Here is a 26,700-nt window from a genome sequence, read left to right on the forward strand (position 1 = left end):
AAAGGAATTGGACTCTTGAAGGACACCTAACAGTTGTTGCCATTGTCCCCTTTCATCTGAAAAGTAAATGCTCTCTCAGCACTGTCCTTCCTCTCTTACCTCCAGGTGCATTTCTGCTTAGCCTGGAATTGGGTCCTATGTTCACCTTTAGATGCAAGGAAGCTAGGGAAGCAGGAAAGAGGATTAAAAAAATGATTGGCTTTGGCCAAAGGATCCCAAACTTTCTTGGTGCATAGCTCCCTTGGGGTCTCAGTAATTTTCTTGTGCCAAAAGAAATACATTAAAGTTCCATTTATAACTTAGCAGTCATTTGAATAAATTATACACATAAACAGAAAGAAAAGTAATACTTTTTCTATGTTTAAATAACCACATGTTACTAATAGGATGTATATACTTATGTGAAGCACTCTACAGCTTCACAAATGTTGGAATCAGATTGGAGAGTGCCATTGGTTGTTCTCCATGCTTTTCATTGCCATATCTGTTTGTTTTTTAATCACAGCAACCACTGAAAATCCTGCTTTGCAGTTAATATGGCATATTCTGAAGGAACGAAGTGATTTAATATGGAAACTGTACCCTAAGCTAGTAGTTTGCACACAGTCCAACAAATTTTGAATCATACTGCTTCTCTTGAAAATTAAACTATGCCATGGTCCCCCAGTGAGTTTACTTTGGCATTCTTGGAGACTGGACACACAGTTTGGGAATCACGGGCTTAGATGAATCGTCATCCATTGTCTGGAACTGGACATACTGCTCCCTAGACAAGAATCAGACTTCTTTTAAAAAAAGAAGAAGGAAGAATGGAAATCATGTAGGAAACTAACAATTTCTGTCTCATTTTTCCCCTAACAGACTATCCGCTCCTTTTGAATAGAGGTTATGTCTGTGTTTACAACTATATTATATATAGCACAGTTTTTAATACATAGAAGGAACTCAGTACATATTTATTAAATGAAGAAATGAAGGCTATCTGGTTAAGGGTATATAGTTATTTCTGTTAACCACAGCATGCCAGATTATAGGAAATTTGTTGCATTCACAGTAAGCTTCTGTGTGAATTCAAGGGCCTGGACCATGCCTTCCTCACCTCTTACTGTCCAGGGTCCGGAAATTATTTGGCACATTCTAGAAGAAAGAAAAATGTTGGTGGGATGAATGATTAGATGTCTGAGAGCTAGTTCTGTCTCCGAACACCATTACAAAGGAGTTGCATTACATGGATAATGAAAATGCTTATTACTCTCAGTATAAATGTCCATGCTGACTGTCAAGAAAGAAAAATAACCACTCTGTCTTATCACTGTGGATCTAAGGCTTTCCTTTGTTACCACAGTCACCACTAAAAAAACTGACAAAAAAAGAAAAGCAGAACTTTTTTGAGATATGAGAAGGACTTTTTCCATAATGATTTACATGGTCAGCAGCTAAACTATCTCACAGTTTAGCATCATTTCATAAAGCCTGGAATGTGACTTTTTAAAAAGGAGCCACCAAATTTTCTAAGTATGATGGATATTTAAGCAAAATTTGTCTTCCTCCTTTTTTTTTTTAATCCCCTCAGCCCAAATGCATTTTTCTGTATTTTTATGTTTTTGCAACAAGGGAAACCATTTGAGCTCTTTGCCCTTGGTTGCCCTGATGTTAAAATATAAAACTCTGTGTCACTCTATGAAAGTATGTGCATGTGCTAGCATGTGTAGATCTAAAAATTACCAAGGGGGCATCTGGGTGGCTCAGTTGGTTAAAGCGTCTGCCTTCCACTCAGGTCATGATCCCAGGGTCATGGGATGGAACGCCACATTGTGGGGAGTCTGCTTCTCCCTTTCCCTCTGCTGCTCCCCTACTTGTGCTCTCTCTCTCTCTTTCTCTGTCAAATAAATAAAATCTTTCAAAAATATAAATAAATAAAACATAAAAATTGCCTATGGTTACTTATTTTTCTAGTAGTTTTTAAAGAAAGTTATTTATATATCTCTATCATTAATTCAAAAGTATTTTGAAGGCAGAGTCTACGTCCTTTTCATTTTGGAATCTGCAGAGCATCGCACAAGACCTGGTACAAAATGGGTACCGATATATATTTGTTGAGTTGGTAAACTACTTTTTATCAGTATTTTCCCTAAAGCATGGTATTTTATATAATCAATTCTCAATGTGTGTATTTTTATTTGTGAGAGCCAAATCATCTTTACTTTAGTTCTTTCAATATTCCCGAAAACTAAGGAGAATCAGGATTTATTTTCCCTGTCTTGTATGGGAAAATATAATTATCTTTAAGGATAGATACCAAATTTTGAACTTGTATTATAAAATAAATAAACTAATGTACTTCAAAACATTATTTGTTTTATTAGAAAATATATCTGCATGCGCATTTGTGCATGTGCGTGTATGTGTTAATATCGTTTTTTCTACCAATGTAATTAAAGCTTTCCTTGAGCATTTACTAGGTGCAGGTCAATGTCCAAATGCCAGACTGATGTTACAGTCAGTTTTATATCCCTAAGTTTTATTTTTAAATGCATTTTTATTTCTTTTTCTTTATTTTCATTTACTTATTTTTTAAGCACAAAAAATACATACTTATTGCATGTATTTTATGTAAATATAATATAAACAAAACATATATATATTAGATATATCCTATAATTTTTTATGGATCTGTTTACATGTAATAATATTTTGGGTGCAACATTTTAAATGAAATTGAATCATACTGCTCACACTGTTTTGCAATTTCTTTCTTTTTTTTACTTTATAGTGTATCTAAACTTTTAAGTGTAGAAGATCTTTCAACTAATAAATATAAATTCTCCAGGACTGTTTAATTGCTAGGTCTTACTTCTAGGTGTTCACAGTACCCTATACTCCTACTTTGAATTACTTATCACACTTTTAATTTGAATTAGTACTTGTAAAATTGTACATTTTATTCCTGTTTCCCTAAATAGACTGTAAATGTTATGCATAAGACACACTACCTGAGACATATGTACAGAACAGCAGCAGATACTATGAATGAATGAGTGGATGAGTGGGGGGCTTCCATTCCAAGACTTTCCTTATAGAGCCTGTGCTCTTGCCATATTTTCATACTGCCTCCCTGTAGAGGTTCTGTTACATGCTTTATATGCTATGAGATTCTTATCATTTATGATTACATTATTTGTAGTTTTATGTAGTGTAGTTTAGGTCAATGCAAAGTCAGAGAAATAAGATATTTTAGATATTCAGAAGTATAGGCATAATGATTACATAATGATAAAAATAATCAACATTTAAAATCTTTTACATTATTGGGCTTACTAATTTTCAAAATTAGAAAGACAATGATATACATTCCCAAAGTGGCTTTATTTCACTCTCCTGACATATTTTTCTGTTCATTCTCTTTTTTCTTTCAGGAAGAAAAAGTTTCTAAACTAAAATAATTCTATTAAATGAAATGATAAATGACAGAGATAGCTAGTTAACCCTAGTAGTTGTTCCCATGGTGGTAGAGTCTTAGAACTGTGACTGTTCACAATGGATTTTCTTTCTTTCTTTCTTTCTTTCTTTCTTTCTTTCTTTCTTTCTTTCTTTCTTTCTTTCTCTCTCTCTCTCTCTTTCTTCTTTCTTTCTCTCTTTCTTTCTTTCTTTCTTTCTTTCTTTCTTTCTTTCTTTCTTTCTCTCTCTCTCTCTCTTTCTTCTTTCTTTCTCTCTTTCTTTCTTTCTTTCTTTCTTTCTTTCTTTCTTTCTTTCTTTCTTTCTTTCTTTCTTTCTTTCTTTCTTTCTTTCTTTTTTTGATACTCCATTTCTAGCTTGCAACCAGGCATGGCCAATAGCATGCAAATAGAAGTGTCTTATGGCAGTTTTCATGACCGCTCCTTAGAGACAGCAGGTTGTATGTCCTTTCACTCTTGTTTTCTGACCTGTTCCCAGTTCTGCTCCTCTGGAATGTGATGTTGCCATCTTGGACTGTGAGGTTGAAGCCCGGTAGGACAAAAATTGAGATGAATGGATCCTGGATTCCTGCAGCATGGGTTATCTTGTGAGTCATGAGCTGCTCCTGACATTTATATGAGACAAAGAGAAGCTTTCATCTTATTAAGCTATTGTTTCTGTCATTTGCTGCCAAACCTAATTTTAGCTAATACAGATAATAAATATGAAATTTTGAAGAAAGTCCATGTAAGTTTATTACTTGCCACAGGCAACTAGCCCCTACCAATAGCATTTTACCAAAGAAACTGTAAATGACCTTACTCCCTATTTATTTATTTATTTATTTATTTATTTATTTATTTCTCCCTATTTATAGATAAAAAAGGTCAGTGTAGTTTTAATTTAGATTTTAGGTCAGTGCTTTTCATAAGAGATCGCATTTACATGCTAAATGACAAATAGTAAAAATAAGAAGTCAATAATAGCTTGCTTTTGTATACAGTTCTGTATTTGTTTTAAGATATTAATCTCATATTGTTTCTCACAACTACTCTTAAGTAGGTTTGTAAATGACAAAACTGAGGCTAAGTGTCATCTGTACGTGGTAATAAAACTAGACAATGAACTAGTTCCCTGGGCTCTTCTCTTTAAGTTTTTTAGCATATTGTTCACCAATCTTTTAAAGTCTCATTATAAAGTATATTATCTGACAATTTATTAACCAATTTTATAAATCACTTTTCCCAGCTCCATCTCACACAGATGAGAGAAGAGCATGAGCTCCAAAGAATATTTTGTTGTTTATAATGTTTCTCTCTCCCTCTGGGAAGGAGGAGACATTGTAAGGAAGAGTAGACAAAGAATATATCCAACTTAAGACACTCTGGGTTCAAGGAAATAGTAGTAATTGTTACCTTATACCTCTTGACCTAGGGGCTGGATAATAATGTATTATTTCCAATCCTCAAAAAATCAAGCAGTCCATTCATTGAAGCAATATAAACCTAACTGAAAAATTCCCATGCAGAAAAAAAAACCCAATTGCTTATTTGAATGTTCTAATTTAATTAAAAAGTAATTGAATTAATTAATTTCAAAAATTAATTTTGAAAATTTCAAGCTGAAAATTTTAGTATGCAATTTGCATTTGTGGTCATGCCCCAGTGCACTCAAATTTCAATATTATTCAGTTTCCTGAGGGACCCAAATATGGACGGCCTTATTAAACAATATTCTCCTTTACTGCCTTTGTGATTGTTTTGGTTACTGCTCCATATTGCTTCATCACAACTACAGTTTGTATAGGAAGATATACTGACCTTGACCTTTTCTGTCAACCCATTTTAAAAAGAAACCGTTTCGGGGAGCCTCTGATAATTTCTCCTTTAATTTGTCTGCCTTTCTTACTGTGTATTTTGTTCCTTTTTGCTTGTGTGGAATAGGGATGGAATATTGATGACTGAAAATTTGGATTTTTTCCAGGCACTTATTTTGGGACAAGCTCTGTCTGTTGGCATGAATACCTACCCACTGCCCTGTCCTCCCCTCCCCACAATATGACAGACTCTTTTTACCCGATAGAAGGGGAAGAGTGGGAGTTCTTTTAAGAACCTCTGTAAATTTAAGGATTTACAAGAGGATTTCTGGGAAAACATTAGATAAGGCCCAGGGAGCTCATTAAAGATAATAAAATTAGTTGCTCTGACTTTTCTTTTAAGGAAATATTCTTAAACCACTTCCTTGCAGCTCCATCATTAAAGTTGTCTCTAACTTGACCTTTCTTGAATAGCTAATTCTCATGCAATTTCCTTTCCCCTCTACAGCATGAAGTATTTTACTTAGATGATTTTTCCCGGTACAAACATTTGCATATTAAGGAATTGGCAGTTGTTAACTCACTGTAATCTCCTGTTCTTTTCTACATCCTACTATTCATATGAGAGTCCATATTCTTGGTGTTTTTGCTTTCATATTTCCACACCATGAATACCTGAGTATGGTGAAACTTTGAAATCAAAGTTAAGAAGCCCTGATTGTTACTAGGTAACTTTGACCGATAACCTTTACATCTCTAATTAATTATTAATTAATTAGAAATGTAATTATATATATGGTATATATACATATAAGATGTATATGGTATATACATCTTACTAATTAGAAATTAAATAGTAATTAGAAATTAGTAAGATGTATATACCATAACAAGTAATCAGCTATCTGTACATCTGCTTAGGTTTGTCTAACTAAAGTCAGGGAAGCAGTAATTAATTACTAGTAATTAATGCATAAAAAATTACAAAGGAAGTGTTTCTCATCATTTAATTGTTGGATTAAGGAAAAGAAAGAACAGTTTTTTTCAAACATTATCACATGATTAGTTTTAAAAGACTAGCAATTTTCTACTGAGCAGTGTATGATATTTTTTTTAAATGTAATTCCATCATTATAGTGATTTTCCAGCAGTCCCAAGAAAGTAGGTAAAACAACATCATAATTATGTTTAGCTGTCAAAAACAAAAGTAAAGTACCCTCTTTTTATGGCTCCTCAATTCTTTCACTCCCTCGCAGACCAAACTTCAGTTCCACATGAGACATAAGAATTCCTTCATTTCATATCCTGACAGTGTCTACCTTCTCTGAACTGTTATGTATTTCTTTTATTTTTTTGAACGGTTATGTATTTCTTATATATCTTTGACACTCATTCTAATCCTTCTTTATATACATTGTTATTGTTCTCCAGAAATTTGTGAAATGCCTTCCATCTTCTAAACTGTATTTAAGTTTGTTGGAAAAAAAGGATTGCATAGTCCACTTACTCCCAAAGTTTTATCGCAGAATAAATCTTAATAAATAAATCGTGATAACTTGCTCCATAGTTCCTTGGAATTGGAATGTATAAAAATAATTGTTGGAGCAATTAATACTAGTCTACATTAGTAAATAAGAAACAGTTAATTTTGATCAGTTTCTTGAAATTGTATATTATTTCTTTCAAACCCAAACTTTGTCTCCATAAGTGTAACATCCAATGTAACTCTCTGTCACAGTAAAGCATCTGTTAGTTATGGGAAGAAAGTGAATAACTAAAATTTTACAATCATATATTACATTTTATAGCATTTTATATTTTTCAAAATGTTTTCATGTGCCTTACAGGGTGACACAAAACATACTTTAATATAATAGCACATCATTTTATTTTTTTTATTTTTTATTATTTTTTTTAACGATAGTCACACAGAGAGAGAGAGAGGGAGAGAGGCAGAGACACAGGCAGAGGGAGAAGCAGGCTCCATGCACCAGGAGCCCGACGTGGGATTCGATCCCGGGTCTCCAGGATCGCGCCCTGGGCCAAAGGCCGGCGCTAAACCACTGTGCCACCCAGGGATCCCCTAGCACATCATTTTAAATGAATATTAGGTTTTACTTGAAATAATAAGAGACAATGTAGGATGGTGGTAGTATTAGTATCAAAGTGCTTGGGTGTGAATCCTGGCACCACTACTTATAAGTTGTGAGCTTTGTCAAGTTATTTAACCCTATATCTCATTTTCCTCAACTGTAAAATAGACATGATTATAATGATTGGTTGTAATATTTAAATAAATGAATACATATAAAGCATTTAGAATCATGCCTAGAACTTAATTAGCACTGAACAAACATCTGCTTTTATTGCTATTTGGAAAAAATTCTTAATGTATTGTGATTTCTAACTGAATTCAGATTTATCACCACAAAATTTGTATTAAAAATAGATCATCTGTAGTTGATAATTTCTCTAATACAATGTGAGAAACATGGGTATAACTACAGTGTCTTAAATTTTTCTAGAAACTATCCTTTTCCAAGTACATAGGATAATTTTTTTTATTATGTGTGTAAAAAATACTTGATAATTGTTCATTAACTGCATAAATAACTTTCTATTGCTGGATAAGTATTACTGGAACATCTTCATATTTGGTCTCAATACATTTGTTTTGCTTTCTTCAATTCTTCTAAGTAAGCTTTCTTCTTTTTGTCATTTGAAACACACATAAAAGTAAATATATATATATACCATCAAACATATTTTATATTTTAGGAAAATTATGAAAGCTCTCCATTGCCACTCCATTCCTCCTAAAAGCATCCTTCTAATCCCATTCTCCAGAGGTTTGCTACATATCCTCCTTGGTTTTTTATATATATAGAAGCATAATGACATGTCATAAATATGCATACATAGTACTTTTTTCCCATAAAATTGGGATTATGGCATTCATAATGGTCTTTATGGCCTAATATGTTTTTTTCTTAATATATTATATATATTTTACTGGATTAATTCACATAATTTTATCCTCACTCATTCCTTTTCATTTTTTTGTGAAAATTCAGATGCATGTAAAAACCTGTCCAACTATATATGTATATAAATTTATCCATAGTGAACATCCCTACATTTACTACTTGGATTTAGAAAAACCAGTACGTTGCCAGTACATCAGAAACCCTGACTGTCAGTTTTTTTTTTTTAATGGCTGCAATGATTTTATATCTACACCTTTATTTATTCATTTCTCAATAGATATTTAAGTCGTTCCTAAATTTTTACTGTCACTAATATCGCTGTAATGACCATCCTCTATTTTATTTTTACGTTATCATGTAGCTATTGTCTATAGGATGGATTCCTGGAAGTGGGGTAACAGGACATGTACTTTTCAGATTTTAATAGGGAAAACTGTTTCCCTATTAAAACTCATCCAAAAGTTTGTGTAAATTTGTATTTCTACCAACAATATAAAAGAAAGCTCATTTCTCCATGCCTCACACCTGTCCAGCAGTTGCTGATATCAGTCTTTTACATTTTTCTAATTTGAGTAGAAAAAATATACTTATCTGTTTTAGCTAGTGAAGCTCATCTTTTCATATGTTTATTATGTATTTGTACTTCTTTGATGAATTGTCTGTTCATACCCAAAACCCATTATTCTATTGATTTATGTTTCTTTATTGTTTTGCAGGAATTCTTTATAAAACATATATAAACTTTTGTCTGTTATGAGTCATAAGAATTTTCTTTTGGGTATGATTTTAAAGTTTCTTATGCATCATTGAATACATGAAGACATGGATGCCTTGAGGTTCAAGAATGAATATCTAATAAACCATTTCTTCACACTTCCATTTTCTCACAGTATTTTAACCTTTCAGAGCAAAGGTTATTTAAGGAACACATATTACTGAATCTAAAATTATATTTGTCATTTTTGTTTCCATTCCTCGATATACACCTGCATACTAAGTAATTTGCACTTAATTCTTTCCATTCTCATAGACAGAGGAAATTTATTACTATCCCGAATAAATCAATATATAGAAACTATATATTCCTCAGTAAAGAGTTTAGAGTGAAGAGTCAAGACTTCAAATCATCTTTCTTAAGTGTTCCAATATGTACCTCTAACCATCTCTGTATTTTCTGTTTCTAGAATTTTTTAATTAATAAAGACATTGTGGACATGATAGAAGGGTGGTAAAGACCCTAGAAAAGCTAACAATTTATTAAAAAATAACTTGAACACTTTATATGGTACTTATATAAATGAATAGCTACTCTTTTCAGAGAGGAAGCTGCTTGACTCATTACAAAAATAAATACCAAAAAGGACACACACACTTTTGCAAGAGTTATTGAGTTAGAACCATAGACGATTTTTTTTCCTTTTCCTTTCAAATTCATGGGTCATATACCTTTTAGAAGCAGGGAATATATCTTATCGGTGGCCTGTGGAGAGAGCAGATATTCTATCACTTGGATTTCTAAAATTTAAGTTTCCCAGTTTTATTAAATATTCTTGTGTATTGTCTATAGAAAATAGAATAACATGTTTTAAGGAATAAGAAAATCTGATTTATAATCTCTTAAGACTAAAATGTGCTTGATGACAATTTCTTTTTAAGTGTTTTTATATATTTAATGTGATCTTAACATCTTTAACATGTTAGAAAATAAACATATTCTCTATTTTTTCATCCTCTGCTAATTGTGTTCTGTTTGTTGTTTTGTTCATGTGCATGAAATAACTAAACTCTGGCAAGAGATTTTAGCTGGGCTCAGCTTGTAGTAAGCCAAAAGATTTTGAAAGAAGATGGGCATTCTTTAGTTTCCAAAATGTTGACTCTGGATTCAGCAGCCACCAAGTAATAATAGACTACCCACTGATTTAAAGGTCAGAATCAGAATGATTAGAAAACATCATGATTATGTGAAGAAAAAAACATTACCTCATCTTGTGCCAAGTTTGAACTGGATTGTGTTCTCTGACCTACTTTCCTTAGATTGGTTTGGTCTCTATGGACAGAACATGTACCAGAATTCTCTGGAGACTATAGTTATTATTTAAATTTTGAATATTTTAAACAAGATTTTATTTATTTATTTGAGAGAGAAAGAGAGAGCATAAGTGAGGGGAAAGAGCAGAGGGAAAGGGAGAAGTAGACTCCCCATTGGATCGCGGAATCCTGACCTAAGCTGAAGGCAGACACTTAACTGGCTGAACCACCCAGGCGCCCCACAAAATTTGAAGATTTTAATATATAATATTAATGATTCCTATCTTCCTGGCAATACTATTCATGTGGTTGATTTGTCAACAACTATGTGATATAAAGAACCTAACAGTGTACAAAACCTATGACAATGGATATTACTGGAAGTCTTGATGTAGGCTAATATTATAAACTTTACTGATATTTGAGTAGGTTATATAGGTCATGTTATTTTGTTTACATATGTATTTTAAATGACTTTATTATATATAGTGCATATCCATAAAGTTCATCCTTTTAACATGTACAGCCTGGTGGATTTTAGTAAATTTCACGCAGTTGTACAACCACCACCAATACTTAATTTTAAAACACTATCATCTCCCAGAAAAAACCCTGCACTATTATCAGTCATTCCCCAAAGCTGGGTCTTTGGGATAAGCTTCTGACTAGACTGACCAAGAAAAAAAGAGAGAAGACACAAATACCAAATGGAGGTTCCTAAACAGATAAGAAAAGACTATCATAAATATTATATATATTTTTTATTTTAAATATTTTATTTATTTATTAGAGATGGGGAGAGAGAGAGAGAGAGAGAGAGAGGCAGAGACACAGGCAGAGGGAGAAGCAGGCTCCATGTAGGGAGCCTGACGTGGGACTCCATCCCCTGTCTCCAGGATCACGCCCTGGGCTGAAGGCAGTGCTAAACCGCTGAGCCACCCGGGCTGCCCTATCATAAATATTATTAAATATATTTATTAATAAACTTGAAAATTTAGATGGAATGAATAAATTCCTAGGAAAACGCAATTTACTAAAAGTAAAGAAAAAAATAGAAAAAATCTAAATAGTAAGAACTCTTACAGAAAATGAATCTATTCAAAATCCTTTCCACAAAGAAAAGTCCAGGTCCAGATAATTTACCAATGAACTCTATAAAAAATTTAAGGAAGAGATGGATCTATTTCAACAGAAAATGTTCCAAAGAATAGAAAGTGAGCCAGTTGTTTCATGAGGCCAACAGAACTGTTACCAAAAATCCAGTGGTATTATGGGAAGTGAAAATTATGAGAAAGAAAGAAAAATTATGAGAGAAAACATGATTATCTCAATAGATGCAGAAAAAGCATTTGATAAAGTTTATCATCATTTTATGGTAAAAAATAATCTTAGCTAACTAGAAATAGAAAGGAACTTCATTCATCTGATAAGGATCTCTACAAAGAAACAATTAGCAATTATGCTTCATGGAGGCTCACTAGAAGCTTTATCTTTGAGATCTGGAATAAGGCAAGGATGATCACTATCACCCCTTGTACTCAGCATTGTTCTGGAGGTCTGAGCAGGGGCAGTAAGGATTAGAGAGGAATTAATAAAATTGCCATTATTTGTAAATAGTGATTGTGTTGAGTGAAACTTTGAAAGCATCTACAAATACATGATCGGAAACAAAGCTGATGAGTAGAAAATCAGTATTAGGCAACCAACTACCAATCTGAGATCTCTACATAAGTATCTTAGAGTCCTATCAATGTTAACCGGGCCTGAACCCTTGATTTTTTTTCTCTAAAACATGTCTCACCCCCATCCTAGTGCCCTCATTTTTGTCAGTGGCAACACCATTTACCTAGCTACCCAAGTAAGAAGGGGTTGGACTGCATATGGTCTTTGTAGAATTTAGAAAAAGGCACCCCTGCCACATGCATGTAGCCCATGGCAGGGGACAGGACATTGTGAGCTAAACATGTGATGGATTTCAGCTCCACATGCCCTTGTCAGCTTAACACTCTTATGCAGTGAACATCCCTCACAACCGTGTGTGGCAGCCCTGTTCTGATCATCTCCATTGTTTTTATTTTCCCAAACTCAATTAATTCCTGAATACTGCCAAGTCTAATATCCAAAATATATCTTTTTAAAAAATTTATTTATTCATGAGAGACATACAGAGAGAGGCAGAGACATGGGGAGAGGGAGAAGCAGACTCCTCAAGGGGAGCCCAAGGTAGGACTTGATCCTGGGACCTCGGGCCTATGCCCTGAGCTGAAGGCTGATGCTCAACCACTGAGCCACCCAGGTATCCCTCCAAAATATATCTTGATACCACTGTCTTCTTCACTCCTTCCACCTCAGTCTGGGCCATTATCCTCTCCTACCCTGACTACTGTACAGCACCCTCCTGGTTGGTCCCTCTTTCTCCTCTTGCTCCCCTCCACCCTGTTCTCCACAGATGAAGTGATCATCTTAAAACATAAATCCAGTAACATCAGTCTCCTGCTTAACTTCTTCAATGGCTTCCTATGTCCTTCAGAAAACAACAACAAAACCCACCAAACTAAATGATCTGCCCCTGTCTCTGTTTTCAGCCTCATCTTTGTGCCACTAGCCTTTGCCCACTCTGCTCTAGCCACTCTAATCTTATTTCAGTTTAATCAACTTGCCAAAGACCTTAACAGCCTCAGGCTTTTCACCTGCTAGTCCCTCTTTTTGAATAGTAAGAATGACTAGAATTTATTTTGCTCTTGCTATGTGCCAGGCATTGTTCTAAGTGCCCTCCATATAGACACACATTTAATCCTCACAACAGTAGGACAGAAGAGGTTCTATCATGCTCCATGTTTTACAGATGAGGAAACAAAGTCACAGGAGGGTTATATAAATTGCCCAAAGTCCCACAGTTTGTATTCAATGAAACCAGGATGCACTTCTCCACACTTGTACAGCAGCTTCCTCTCATCCTCTGGGTGTAAGCGTATCAGTCCCATCCTTGGGGAAAGCTTCCCTGGCCACTGTATCCGAGATGGTCTCACTGTTGGTCCCTTCCTACAGCTCCTACTCTGTGTTTTTCTCCTCATCTCTCTCATGACAATAGAGGAATTTACTATACAAACGTCACTATGCTAAATGCTTTAAAATACGAAGTGGTGAGGGGCGCCTGGGTGACTCCGTTGGTTAAGTGTCTTAAGTGTCCAACTCTTGATTTTTGTTCAGGTTGTAATCTCAGGGTCGGAAGATCAAGCCCCACATCAGGTTCTATGCTCAGTACAGAATCTGCTTGCAATCCTCCCTCTCCTCTCCTTCCCCTGCCCCCCCCCCCGCTCATGCACTCTTTCAAATGAATAAATAAAATCTTTAAGAAAATACGAAATGGGGAGAGAGCATACCCTTTCAACATTTAGCATAACCACTCAATAAATGTTACCAAATTAGTAAGAATAATATCCCTTTCCTCGTCAGATACTAACCTGCAGAAGATAAGTCTTTTATAATTTAAAACCAAATGAAAAATAAAAATTTCCAAAACTATTCCAGCAATTAACTTTTACTAGAAAAAATCCTACCTATGGCCAACTTACTGTAAGGACTATATAATTAGACAGAGGAAGGAATGTGTCTGACCATTTATTAATGATAGGCTAATAAGTTCCTTTTTCCAAAGAACTCACTGTTGAGATCCTTTCTGGTTCTGGAGTACATGCAATGCCTTTAATAATAACCATTACTTTATTTCAATTAGAGATTTAATTAGGAAATAAACATCTGGTATCTCTTTTTGGTCAAAGGACTTAATTTATTGTGATGTCCAGCCAGGTTTCTTATCACTAGTGACAGAAACTAATTGGCTAATTGAAGCAAAGAGAATTTATTGAGGGGGGCATCAGGCTCACAGAACCACAGGAGACTGGAATGCAGGATTCTTGGAAGTAGGCAGGGACCAACAAGTCACTAGAATCAGAAGGCCACTGCAGCCCCACAGTCACTGCTTCCTCAGTGGATGGCGTATATAAGGTGTGACCACCGTACTGCCACCTGCCCCCTCTCCTTGCATTGCCCAGGAAATACAAACTCCCAGGAGAAAGCGTCTGATTTAACTTTGCTCATGTGTTAGACTGCCCAAGTCTTAATTCTCACATTAACACTACATACAGTTAATTCCTCCGAAAGAGACTGGAGATAGGAACACTGGGAAGCCCAAAACAAAAATGCCTTTTAGAGTTGTACAGGGAAAAGCAGAAATGTGTTTTCACTTTTTCTTATTTTTAGAATTTTGTTAAAGGCACATATTTTACCCAGACATAGAGATCTGAAAATTAGGAGGAACTTTGCTCTTCATCTAGCCAAACACTCTTATTTTGTTGTAGGCATTATACAAAGGTAAAGAATTCATATTCTCATTGAAGAGTGAAATACATGATGAAGATTTGTGAATCAGTCATGTGTGACTTGGGCTTGTCAGAATCAAAAGCCAAGAATGCATCCACAATCTTGGCAGAAGCTGAGAGGGAAGTTTTATTCAGATTATGACCCAGTCATATTTTCATCTATTGGTCTCTTTCTATGGTTTTCCATGTCCATCAGTTTGTGGACATACTAACTCAAACTCGATAGGTCCCAAACCAAACTCATCTCTTCCACACCAACCTCCTCTCTTGTTTTCCCAATCTTGATAGGTACATCACCATCCAATGTAGCTGCCAGCTCTGGAAACCCCGGACTCATATATGACTGTCCCACGCTTCACTGTACATATGCCATTGTATCACCGAACTCTCAATTACTCCCCCACATTGCTTTTCAAATACATGCCTTACTCTCCATTCCCCCTCGCCACTGTCTTGTCTCCATTCCCCCAATTCCAGCCATATATCCTACCACTTCTTCCCATCTTGCCTGAATGACTTGAATTCTGAATATATCCTGCTTTTTCATGTACCTCAAATTTTACAATGCTGATTTTTAATTGGCTCATCTTCCTACCTGCTTTGACCATTCTTATCCTTCTAGTGTGCCTGCTAAACTTCTACACCAGCCTTCCAGATTCTGTTTGTCAAATTTTTCCTGAAGACTTTCCCATCTCAATTGTCACCATCCTAAAGTGGACTCAGACATTTCTTCTGAGCTTCCACAGCAACTGTGTGCATTTTTCCCTAGACTATTACCTACTGTCTTTATTTGTTCATATGACTATTTTTCCTTTCCTGGGAGCTCCTTGAGTGTGGTAACTGAAGCTCATTCCTGGTTGTGCTTTCTCAGTGCATTCATTTAGAGCCTGCTACACCAGGAGCAACAAAATACACAAAATGGTAACAAATGAAGTTTCACTGAATTAAACCAGTAGATAAGGATGAGACGGCAGCAAATCCAGGAACCAAGCCCAGAGGGTCCCTTCACATCCTGACCCAATCCTGCCTGTTACCCCAGCTACATGACTGCACCCCAATGGGAGGAACTTTGAGAGAGCAGCCTTCATCACATCCCAAGTTCTGGGCCCTCTTCTCTCTTGTTATCCTCAGTTTTTGCTATTGCATTTACCTAGAATACAAACTAATTTCAGCTTCCATTTCTAGCCTAGGACTTGCTGCAAAGACCTAACAACCGTTTCTGGTCTGTCCACTTGTAAATCGCAAATCTCCTTACATGGAGTCTATGCTGTTTTCTCTCTGCTACTCCAAATGACCACACCCCTGCATCAGCCTCTGAACCCTGGACCATGCCTCAGTGTTGGCCCTCCTGGTCCACATTGCTTTTGGGGTCAGGCCTAAAGATAGGGATATTTTCTGCATTGCCAGAGTGAATATAATCAGCCTAATTTCAAGAGAGAAAAAAAAAAAAAGAAAAGTAGAGTCATGGCAAAGTATCCAGGGTACAGACCTAACAGTTTAATCTGCAAATATCCTTTTGTCTTAAAGCCCACTTTTCATAGCCTTGTGTACACGTACCACATGTGTGCACTCATGCATGCGTTCTTCTGTTCATTTATTTCTTTGGGCACCTACTGAGCTTGATCACCATGCTAAGCTCTGGGATAAAAAGCTTTTAGAACAAAGACATTTTCCTGGTCTTCAGATTGCTCATAATCTGGGAAGGAGAGATAGTTCCATGAATGATAATTACAAAATATAAAGCGAATGTGTTGAAATAAAGGGGCATCGGGCTGGCTCAGTTGGAAAAGCAAGTGACTCTTGATCTCAGGGTCATGAGTTTGAGCCCTATTCTGGGAGTAGAGAAAACTGAAACATAAATAAATAAAACTGTAAAAAATAAAAGAAATAAATATGTCAAAATGAATATGCACAAGGTCTAATGGTAACAGAGGGGAGAGTGTACGATTTTAAAGGTGACATCTAGTGCCTGACAGATTGCAGAATGTTAAATATTTCATGCAAGGCTTTCTGTAACCTGCCCCAGTTTTCCAACCTTCTTTCTTTCTTTTTTTTTCTTACTTCTTTATACAATTATACTCCAGCCGCATGTGACACTACCACAGAAGATGTTCATCGGGAATTTTAATTTTTATTTTATTTTACTTTAATTCAAGGTTGTGAAACAAGGCTGATTTATCTGGGGGAGAAAATCCGATTCAATAGCTTTGTCTTAAATATAGTCAACCTCCTACCAGCATTATGTGTCATCCCAAAAAGTAAATAATCCTAGCTTCACAGATAATCTTAAAATCATGCATAGTTAAGGTTAGAATGCATTTTTTTTTCTTTCATGCCCTATCATCTCACCTAGGAGGTATATCCTACAGGCTTTCCCTTTTTCAGGCTGTCAGCATTTAAAATTTAAAATTAACATGCATTTTCTAACCATATGCCAATGTTGATAAGTTTCTGATAGATGATGAGGAAGGAAACTGTGTAAGGACTAAAATTTGTCTTGCATAATCCCCAAACGAATATATGTTTAAGCAGCTGTTTTGATTGTTTTCGTGTGCGTGTGTCTGTGGATGTGAAGTCGAGATATGAACAGCTTGCAGAAAAATAGTCTAACTCCTATACCAAAGAGGTCTATGACACATGCAGTAACAGCATTCACAAAGTGTATTTTCGAAACAACCTTTGGGTGGAGTTCTATTACTGCCAACGGATTTAGTTGTTGTGGTTTATTCTAACACTTACTATCACTTTGAACAATTAAGTATGTTTGATCCAAAGTTAGAAGACTGCATTTCATGAGAAGCAAGAAAACATCTACTCCAGCAGTCGGCCGGCAGTGTGCGTCACACCACAGACAGCCTGCCCAGCCACTTCTTTCCGGTTCCTGTTATTGTCTGAAAAATGGCAAAGTTGGGAATTAAAAATTAGTGGTAAAAGCCCCCCATCTGATTCTTTGTACTCAAATGTAAATGTAAACAAAAGCATAGTTGGTTTTGAAATCAAATATGAAAGCGCATACAGTACTAATTCCTTTTTATTTTTATTTTTTTTTACAATTTTTTAAAGATTTTATTTACTTGAGAGAGAGAGAAAGTGAATCTCAGAGAGAGAGAGAGAGAGCTGCATGAACAAGGGGGAGGAGCAGAGGGAGAAGCAGACTCCCCACTAAGCAGGGAACCTGAGTGGGGCTGGATCCCAGGACCCTTGGGATGGTGACCTGAGCTGAAGGCAGACACTTAACCGACTGAGCCACCCAGTTGCTCTGGTATTAATTCCTTTTTAAAGGAAATTAAATACATCTGATGAAATGGCTCAATTACTCCCTCTTCCTTTTGTGTTTTCAACCTTTATCTGAACACTAGTTCTCCAGCCTCTGATTACAAACATGTTTTAGTTTCCCTTTGCCTGACACACTTTCCCTGTGTGTGCACTAACTGCACTACTTCCTTATGTCTTCTTTTGAATCTCATGCTTTGCCAAATGCAATCTAACCCTGCCCCAAGAAACTACTTTATCAGAACTGGCCAATCCCCCAACCTCATTTGGGGCTCTCAGGTCATCATTCTATTCGCTTCCCCAACTCCTCCTCCCCTGAAGTCTGAAGTCTTCAGCACCAGATACCTCTTCTCCTAATTGTTCACTCTCCAATATCTTTGCATCCTCTTCTTCCCTTACTGACTCTAAAATTTTATCTGCGCATTGTGCATTTCTCAGGTTCCTGTCTTTGGTCCTCTTCTTTCCTCCCTCTATACTCTCACTTGACAACCTTATTTTTTGCTACAGTTTTTTAATCCTGAAAAGAACTTTAAAAAAAGGAAAAAAGCAATCAACATCCATTGTAACAGTAGAGTAGACCATCCAGTAAAAGATTGGCTGTCCTGCCCTGTGTCCCATCCATTCGCCAGGCTTCCATGAACCTGCTTCTCATCTGAAAGGTAGACAGATCTATCAGTTACTATGCAGCTTAAAGACTTTCACTCCACACACAAAGTTCACACTCTTTTTTAAAAAATATTTTATTTATTTATTCGTGAGAGACACAGAGAAAGAGGCAGAGACATAGGCAGAGGGAGAAGCAGTCTCCCGGCAGGGATCCCAGTGCGGAACTCGATCCTAGGACTCTGGGATCATGCCTTGAGCCTCAGCAGAAGACAGATACTCAACCACTGACCTACCCAGGTGTCCCTAAAGTTCACACTCATTATCTTGCAAGGCAGAGCCTTCTTACCCCCTACCTAGCTCTCCATTCTCATTCTCATGTCTTTTTAGTTCCCAGTTCTTGTCTATTACGATTTATGCTTTTGCACTTTCAAAATACACACACACACACACACACACACACAGTTTTCAGACCTCCGCATACTTACAAATGTTAATTTCTCTCTGTGAGATGGCCCCCTGCACCTTCTGTCCTTGAGAATGCCTCTTTATTCTTCAAAGTCCTACTCCACCATATTTTGCTCAATGGAGTCTTCACTCACTCTCCCTAGACAAAATAGACTCCTTGTTTCTTTGCTATTTGTGAACTTTCCACCCACATTATTGCATATATATGTATATAAATACGTATTATTGCATATTCTATTATTTATTATCTATTTCCTTGACTGTCACCCCTAGTTCTTTGATAGTAAAGACCAAATGTTAATTCATATTTGTGTATTTAATATCTACCACACTTCTGGCACATGATAAATGCCCTGTAAGTTTTTATTGAGGTAAATTGAGTAGTAACTTCATTCCATTGAGCATCTACATCCAACCACTTGACATCTCTTTACAATGCCACCTCTTCAGTTTTAGTGCTTTCACTTCATTCCCACCACCATAGGCATAGACAAGAGCTCATTCCCTTCATCTGTGCACTCAGCAGCATGTTTGCTAAATATGTATAGTTGGGAGAACATGAAGTTATGGAAAATACGTGTCTGGTGGGAGAAGCCTGTGACAACTCTCTGGGGAATAGATAGACAAACATACCAATCACTGAAATAACTTCGTGTGACCCATAATTTTCTCCAACTCTTATGTCCCTTTCACAATACCTTCAGAGTATTCCTCATAGCTCTGATCATATTACTTTTGAGCTCAGAACCCTGTACTTTCTGTTCACTGAGAATAAAGCTTTATCATTTAGACTGGCATTCAAGCCTGCCTTTTATATCCTATTCTCCTCTCCCCTTTCCTCCGCTGCTTCCTGATCCTACCCATTCTTCAGAGATGAATTCCAGTATCTTTTCCATGAAGTCTTCCAGGATCCTTCCAATAATAATTAGCATGTCACTTCTTTTTTCCTTACATTAATGTGCATCCTTCTCGTGTTGTAATTACTTATGTCTACAGCTATCTCCATTATTAGAGGGGGGCAGCAATAAGATGTGGGTGTTTTTTCTTCTCTTTGAGCTTCACAGACTCAATACTGACAGAAATATACTAGGCGTTTGAATTTGAATCTTATGTCTTCTGTTTGAGGATTGTTCACTCTTCCCATCTACATAGTTCTCAGTGATATTTCTGTCTACAAGCTTTACAGAATCAAATACCATGATGATAAAATTTATATTTGTTTTATTAAATAACTTCACAGCAAATTTAACTAATTCTCCAGAAAGGATGTTATTGCCTAGAGCCACAGCGAAATTACATAGCAACAAACCTTCATTAATGAAGAGTAATTATTGTAGTATGGTAATCGCAAATGCAAAATAGTATTGTAATAAAGTATATGTATCACACTTGCCAAAATGAATTAATATTGCTTACTCTTTCGATTAAAAGATCAAAGATTTTTTTAATCATGTCTTTGCACATTTTGCATGTAATCTGCTGAATCTGGTATTAAGTGATAACAAACCTATCGTTTATGTAAATGTTCACAAACTTGACAGTAATGAATCTAGGATTAACTTTTACAGAGGAATGAAGAGTACAAATATGTAATCTTCTCATATGCATACAGGGTAGGATAATTCTTTTTTTTTTTTTTTTTTGCCAGTTGAGAGCCCTTTACTGAAGCAAAAGTGATTTTATATTGCTTTTAGATCTTTATTTGATATATTGGTGTGGAAGACAAATTACTGGACAGAATTGCTGTGAAGCTCAAGTACAAACATGGAGAGCTTTGCAGATTTGTATGAAAAAAGACAAGTGTTTCTCTCAATTAAAATTAAATATTATTCACCCTGATACCTTAAATTTCTTACCATTAGAAATCAATTTTTCTTTCAGGGTATGCATTTTGTTGACATTTCCTTCTATTTTCTATTGCATTGAGGGGTAATTCAGCAGTTACAGGGAAAAGAATATGGGCTTTAGAGTCTGAGCATCCTCCCCCTTAATTCTGTCTCCACCACTTATCAACATCATGAATTTGAGCAAGATACTTACATTCTCTTATCTGCAGCTTCCTCATTTAGAAACCCTTAAAGGACTGTAGTAAGGACTAAGTGACATAAAACTACGTAAAACATCTGGCACACTTATCACATGATACTGACTGCTCAGTGGCAATCACTGATGTCATCAATATTATCATCATCTTCATTGGACTGTTTGGACTGTTCCTTAGGTTATCTTTTTTGTTATCGTGAACTGGGGAATGGAAAAACCTAGGCCCCATAATCTGAATTAACAAATGGGGTAAAATGCTAATAATATGTGAGTCTGGATAGTGTGTGAATGTTCTTTGTATTCTTTTTATTCTTGCAACTTTCCTATAAATTTGAAATAATTTTCAAATAAATAGTTTTTTAAGAGGATAGAGTAGATATATAAACAGCAACCTGGTAAAATATCTAAAACATATTAGTAAGCGGGAAAAGAAAAGCAGGTTTTTAATGTTTATATATAAAAGGATCCCATTTGTGTTAAAATATGTATACATAGTTGTGATTTAAAAAGATATATAGGAAGTAATTCTCTCTGGGGAATGGGATTACAGATGATCAGGAAAAGGCACTTACATTTGCTGTTTCAAATACTTCGATGCACTGCATATTCTATATTTATAACTTAAACAATAACTAAAATTACCTTGGGAATATTGTTATCTACATAATGATGACAATCTGATATGAGATAGTTAATGGAATAACAAATTAAGTGCTTTTTAACAATATGCTTTGTTGTTTTGAAATACATATAAATATATATACTTTCATTTATTTTTAAGAGTAAGTTACCTCATGGCCCTTTACTTTTATATTTTTGAATATATATTTTCCAAAGAATAGGTATATGGCCTTGCATGACTAAAATACTGTTATCTGCTACAGTACATTTAACTTTGGTATAATACTTGAACCTATTATTTGTGTTCCAATTTTGTCAATTAATCCAGTAATATTTTTATAGTACTTTTGCCTCTCCAGCACAGAATCCAGTCTAGGGTTAGGAATTGTATTTGATTGTCATATTTCTTTAGCTTCCTTTCATTTGGGACTTTTCTGCAGCTTTTCTTTGTCTTTTATAACACTGACATTTTTGAAGAATATAGCTTCTCTCCCCCCTTTATATAGAGTGTTTCTATTTACATGTTTTTATTTCATGGAGTTATATTTTATACTTTAAAGACCTTCCTTATCCTTTGATTAGATATAAAAATATTCAAGTATTTATCTTTTTATTCTCTTAGGTGTTCATTTAAAAAGATCTTTGATACATCAACTGATGAACAGATAAACAAAAAGTGGTATATTCAATCAAAACAATATTATTTAGCCATGAAAAAGAGTGAAGTACCAATACATGCCATAACGTGGATGAAACATGAGAATATTTTGCTGAGTGTAAGACGTCAGACACAAAAAGTCACCTGTTACATGATTGAATTGATATGAAATGTTTAGAACAGGCAGATTCATAGGCCCAGAAAGCAGATCAATGATTGCCAGGGGCTGGAGGGAGGCAAACGACTGCTCGACTGCTTAATGGGTATGGAGTTTCCTTTTTAAGGTGATAAAAAACGTTCTGGAACTAGATGGTTACATGACATTATGAATTATATACTTTAAAATGGTAAATTTTATATTAGGTGTTTTTTTTTACCATAATGTATAAGAATGTTATGACCCATTTATAATTGGTTTTAAAAAGTAGGTAAGGAATTGGCTTCAGGTTTTTTTCTCAACTGGCTAGTCAGTCACCACAATATCTAAGTGATAAATTAGTGTTGAGTCACTGATTTCAAATGCCTCTTTTCATCATGTTTTATATTCTTATATTAATTTGAGTTCTTGTCTGGATTTTCTGCTCTAACCCAGAGTTCCATCTGCCTCTTCCTATACCAATACCATACTGTTTTATGTAACATAGCCTTACATCATGCTTTGATATTTTGCAGGACCAGTTCCCTGCTCAATTCTTCATTCCCAAAATTCTTCCTTTGCAGAATTTTCCTGAAATTCTGTGTGCTTTTTACAAGGTAAATGTTATAATCTTGACTCAAGTTCCTTGTTAAAGAGCTGTTACAACTCTTAATAGCTTTATTCTTTTAGAGCAGTTTTAGGTTCACAGCAAAAATGAATGGAAAGTACAGAATTTCCTGTGCTCCATGATCCCCTCCCAACACATGCACACACACACACACACACACACACACACACAACCTTCCCATCATCTAGCATCAGAGTGGTATATTTGTTATAATTAATGAGCCATCATTGGTGCATCATTATCACTTGTCCATAGTTCACATTAGGTATGATACTTTTGTTATTGCACATTGGAGTATGCATTGTTCACTCTTGGTATTGTACATTTGGCTTTCAACAAATGTATAATAACATATATCCATCATTGCAATATCACACAGAATACTTTCACTCCCCCCAAAATTCTTTGTGCCCTGACTATTCAATCCCCCGTGCCCCCAAAGCCCTCATGACCACTAATCTTATTACTATTTGTATATAGTTTTGCCTTTTCCAGAATGTCCTGTAGTTGGAATTATACAGTATGTAGCCTTTTAAGATTGACTTCTTTGACTTAGTAATATGCATTTAAGGTTCCTCCAGGTCTTTTTATGGCTTGACAGGTCATTTCCTTTTGGCACTGAATAATATTTATTTCATTATCTGAGATATACCACTTATTTATCCATTCATACTAAAAGATATCTTGGTTGTTTCTAAGTTTTAAAAATTATGAATAAAGCTGCCACAAATATCTATGTCTAGGTTTTTGTGTGGACATGAGTTTTTATTTTTAAGTAATCTCCAATCTCAATGTGGGGCTCAAACTCATGATCCAGAGATCAAAAGTCACACGCTCTATGGACTAAGCCAGCCAGACGCCCCTCTGTGGACATAAGTTTTCAGTTCCTTTGGATAAATACCAAGGAGCACAATTGCTGGATCGTGTAAGACTATGTTTCATTTTATAGGAAATTGCAAAATCTTCCAAATTGGCGGTACCATTTTGCATTCCCACCAGCAATGAATGAAAGCTCCTGTTGTGCCACATCTTTGTCAGCGTTTGGTGTTGTCAGTATTTTGGATTTGGGCCATTCTAATAGGTACATAGTGGGCCGTTGGAGTCTTGACTGTCAAGTTTTTCATCTAATTTGGGATTAGCTCTCCATGATTCAAATCTTCTTTTATGTCTCTAAGTGGATATTTATGATTTTTCCATGCAAGTCTTATATATGTTTGTGAAATTTACTTATTTATTTATATACTTATTATATTATCTATGACACAATTCCCTTTACATTTTCCAAGTTATTTTTTGTCCAACAGTTATTGGTTTTTATATATTTCTTTTATACTGATCACCTTACTGAACTCCAATTATAGATGACATGATATAATTAAAATAATTTTACCTCCTATCCAGATTCAAACTTTTTTTCTATGTGCATTCTTGAGAATTTCTCATCTACACACTCATCTTTCATCCATCTGGCCTAAATTCAGCTCCTTCCTTCTTAGCCCTCAATCTATTTCTGAATTTCAGACTTCTCACTAGAAGTTAAGACTCTTGATTTATTCATTCAACAAATATTTACTGAGTGCTTACTGGGAACTAGACCCTTTCCAGATATATCTCCTGGGATAGTAAAACAACTAACTCCTTACAAAGAAAGTTCTATTTATAGAAGAATAACACTGCTGTTTTGTTATTTTAATGTTTAAGTTTTAAAAGATAATGTATTTGATTACAAGAACTTCCAGTTTCTCAAATAGTTTATATTGTAAAATCATGCCAAAACTACATTTAACTAATGTCCTGCCACATGTTTTGATACCCCTACAGCTGGTTTGATCCTGGAAATCCCATTTTTACATGTTTCAATTTCAAATTTGTGGTAGAGAACTCCAAAATGTAATGTTGTTTTATCAAAAGAATATATGATGTTAATTGTCATGAGGATTTAAGCCAGTGATCACAAATAAATGTGATAAATCATTTGCTTGAATGGTTAGCCATGAAGATTTTTTTTAAAGGACTTTACTTATTTATCCATGAGAGACACAGATAGAGAGACAGAGACATAGGGAGAAGTAGGCTCCCTGTAAGAAGCCTGATGTGGGACTTGATCCCAGGACCCCAAGATCATGATCTGAGCCAAAGGCAGATGCTCAACCACTGAGCCATGAAGGTTTTAAGTTGAAGTTCACAATTTATTTTTTACATGTTCCCACCGGCTTGCTTTGATGGTTCACCTAAAGCCATGTGATTAGCTCAACTTCTTAACGTTGTCGCATATTCTAGAAGTGGTAGCACTACTGAGAAAAGGCATCTGCAGGAGTTTAGGAAGTGCGAAGTCATCTAAAAAGGTTCAGAAAATAGAAAGACAAGTTGTTCATTAGTGACTTTGGTTATTCTCTAAGGAAAAAGAGTTCGAAGACTGAAGTTTAGGTTCTATATCTACAGAGAATAGTATGATTTAGAGAAAGTTACAGCTCTTTTCTCCAGCTATAAGATGAGAATTAGTGTTCTTACTCCTTAACTTCAGAGCAATGTTAGGAAAGTTAACTAGATAATATACGACAATCTCCATCAATCTTCCTGTGGAATATTAAGGAAGATCTTTTTCAGTGCAAGGAATCCCATATATGGAGCTCCTAACAGATAGATAGATATCTAGGTCCTGCTATGTAGTAGAGAAACCAAAGGTTATAGAGTAAGTACTCTATTAAAAAGGGTAAATTTTAATATAGGGCACCTTAACATATACTCTAATGATAAAGACCAAAACTTGGGGAAATCATCTTAATTATCAGTTATTTCTTTTTTCCTTTTTTTTTTTTTTTTTTTTTAAGGATTTTATTTATTTATTTGAGAGAGAGAGCAAGCACAAGCTGGAGCAGGGGCAGGGCCTGGTAAAGGTCAGAGGGAGAGGGAGAAGCAGACTCTCCGATGAGCAGGTTGCCCAATGCAAGGCTCAATCCCAGGGCCCTGAGATCATGACCTGAGCCAAAGACAGACGCTTAACCAACTGAGCCGCTCAGGCGCCTCCATCAGTTATTTCTTTATATCAAAATACTCTAAGGACACAAGGAATTTACTAACGTCAGATTCTCTGGAGGCAATGCCCGTGATAGGGGAGATATAAATTACATAATATATTTGAATCTACGCCTAGTTACTGAAGGGTTTCCTTTCCAAATAAATAAAGAACTTTAATTTTTGAAATTTAAAATTTGGGGTAACTATGTATTACATTTGGCACATGTCAAATTTCCTATTCCAGTGTAGCTCAGCAGTGGTAAAAAGTAAAAAGACTTCAAAAGCGATATATTTGCTGTCAGTGGAAATAAAGTGCTTCAGTTTTTTTGCCTTGTAGTCCCAGAATGAAAAAAAAATTCAGAGTACTGTCATGTGGACAAACACATTAATAATGGTCAGGCTGAACTGATATGTATTGATCATCTCTATCAGTAAAATAGGAACATGGAATATGTACTATTTTCATCACGCTATTTTTATTTAATTAAAAATTGGAAACATGACACACAGAAGAAAACTTTACTTTTTCTGGTTTCCACATCATTAATATCATCTTTCCTAAAAGAATAAATAAATAAATAGGGCACCTGGGTGGCTCAGTGGT

The 26,700-nt window shown here is 35.3% G+C and overlaps 1 long non-coding RNA gene across 8 annotated transcripts in view; it reads left to right on the plus strand.

Annotated features, from left to right (window-relative positions):
- Positions 1-26,700, plus strand: part of LOC144318563 (uncharacterized) — a 153,129-nt gene that overhangs the window by 64,117 nt on the left and 62,312 nt on the right. For 4 of the 8 annotated variants that reach the window (XR_013384562.1, XR_013384564.1, XR_013384568.1 and 1 more), the window contains one exon: positions 3,934-4,042. The exons of the other annotated variants lie outside the window; for them this stretch is intronic. This is a non-coding gene — a long non-coding RNA (uncharacterized LOC144318563). The remainder of the gene's footprint in view (positions 1-3,933; positions 4,043-26,700) is intronic. 8 annotated transcript variants of the gene reach the window in all.

The sequence above is a fragment of the Canis aureus genome, chromosome 8, assembly GCF_053574225.1.
Source record: "Canis aureus isolate CA01 chromosome 8, VMU_Caureus_v.1.0, whole genome shotgun sequence".
NCBI lineage: Eukaryota > Metazoa > Chordata > Mammalia > Carnivora > Canidae > Canis > Canis aureus.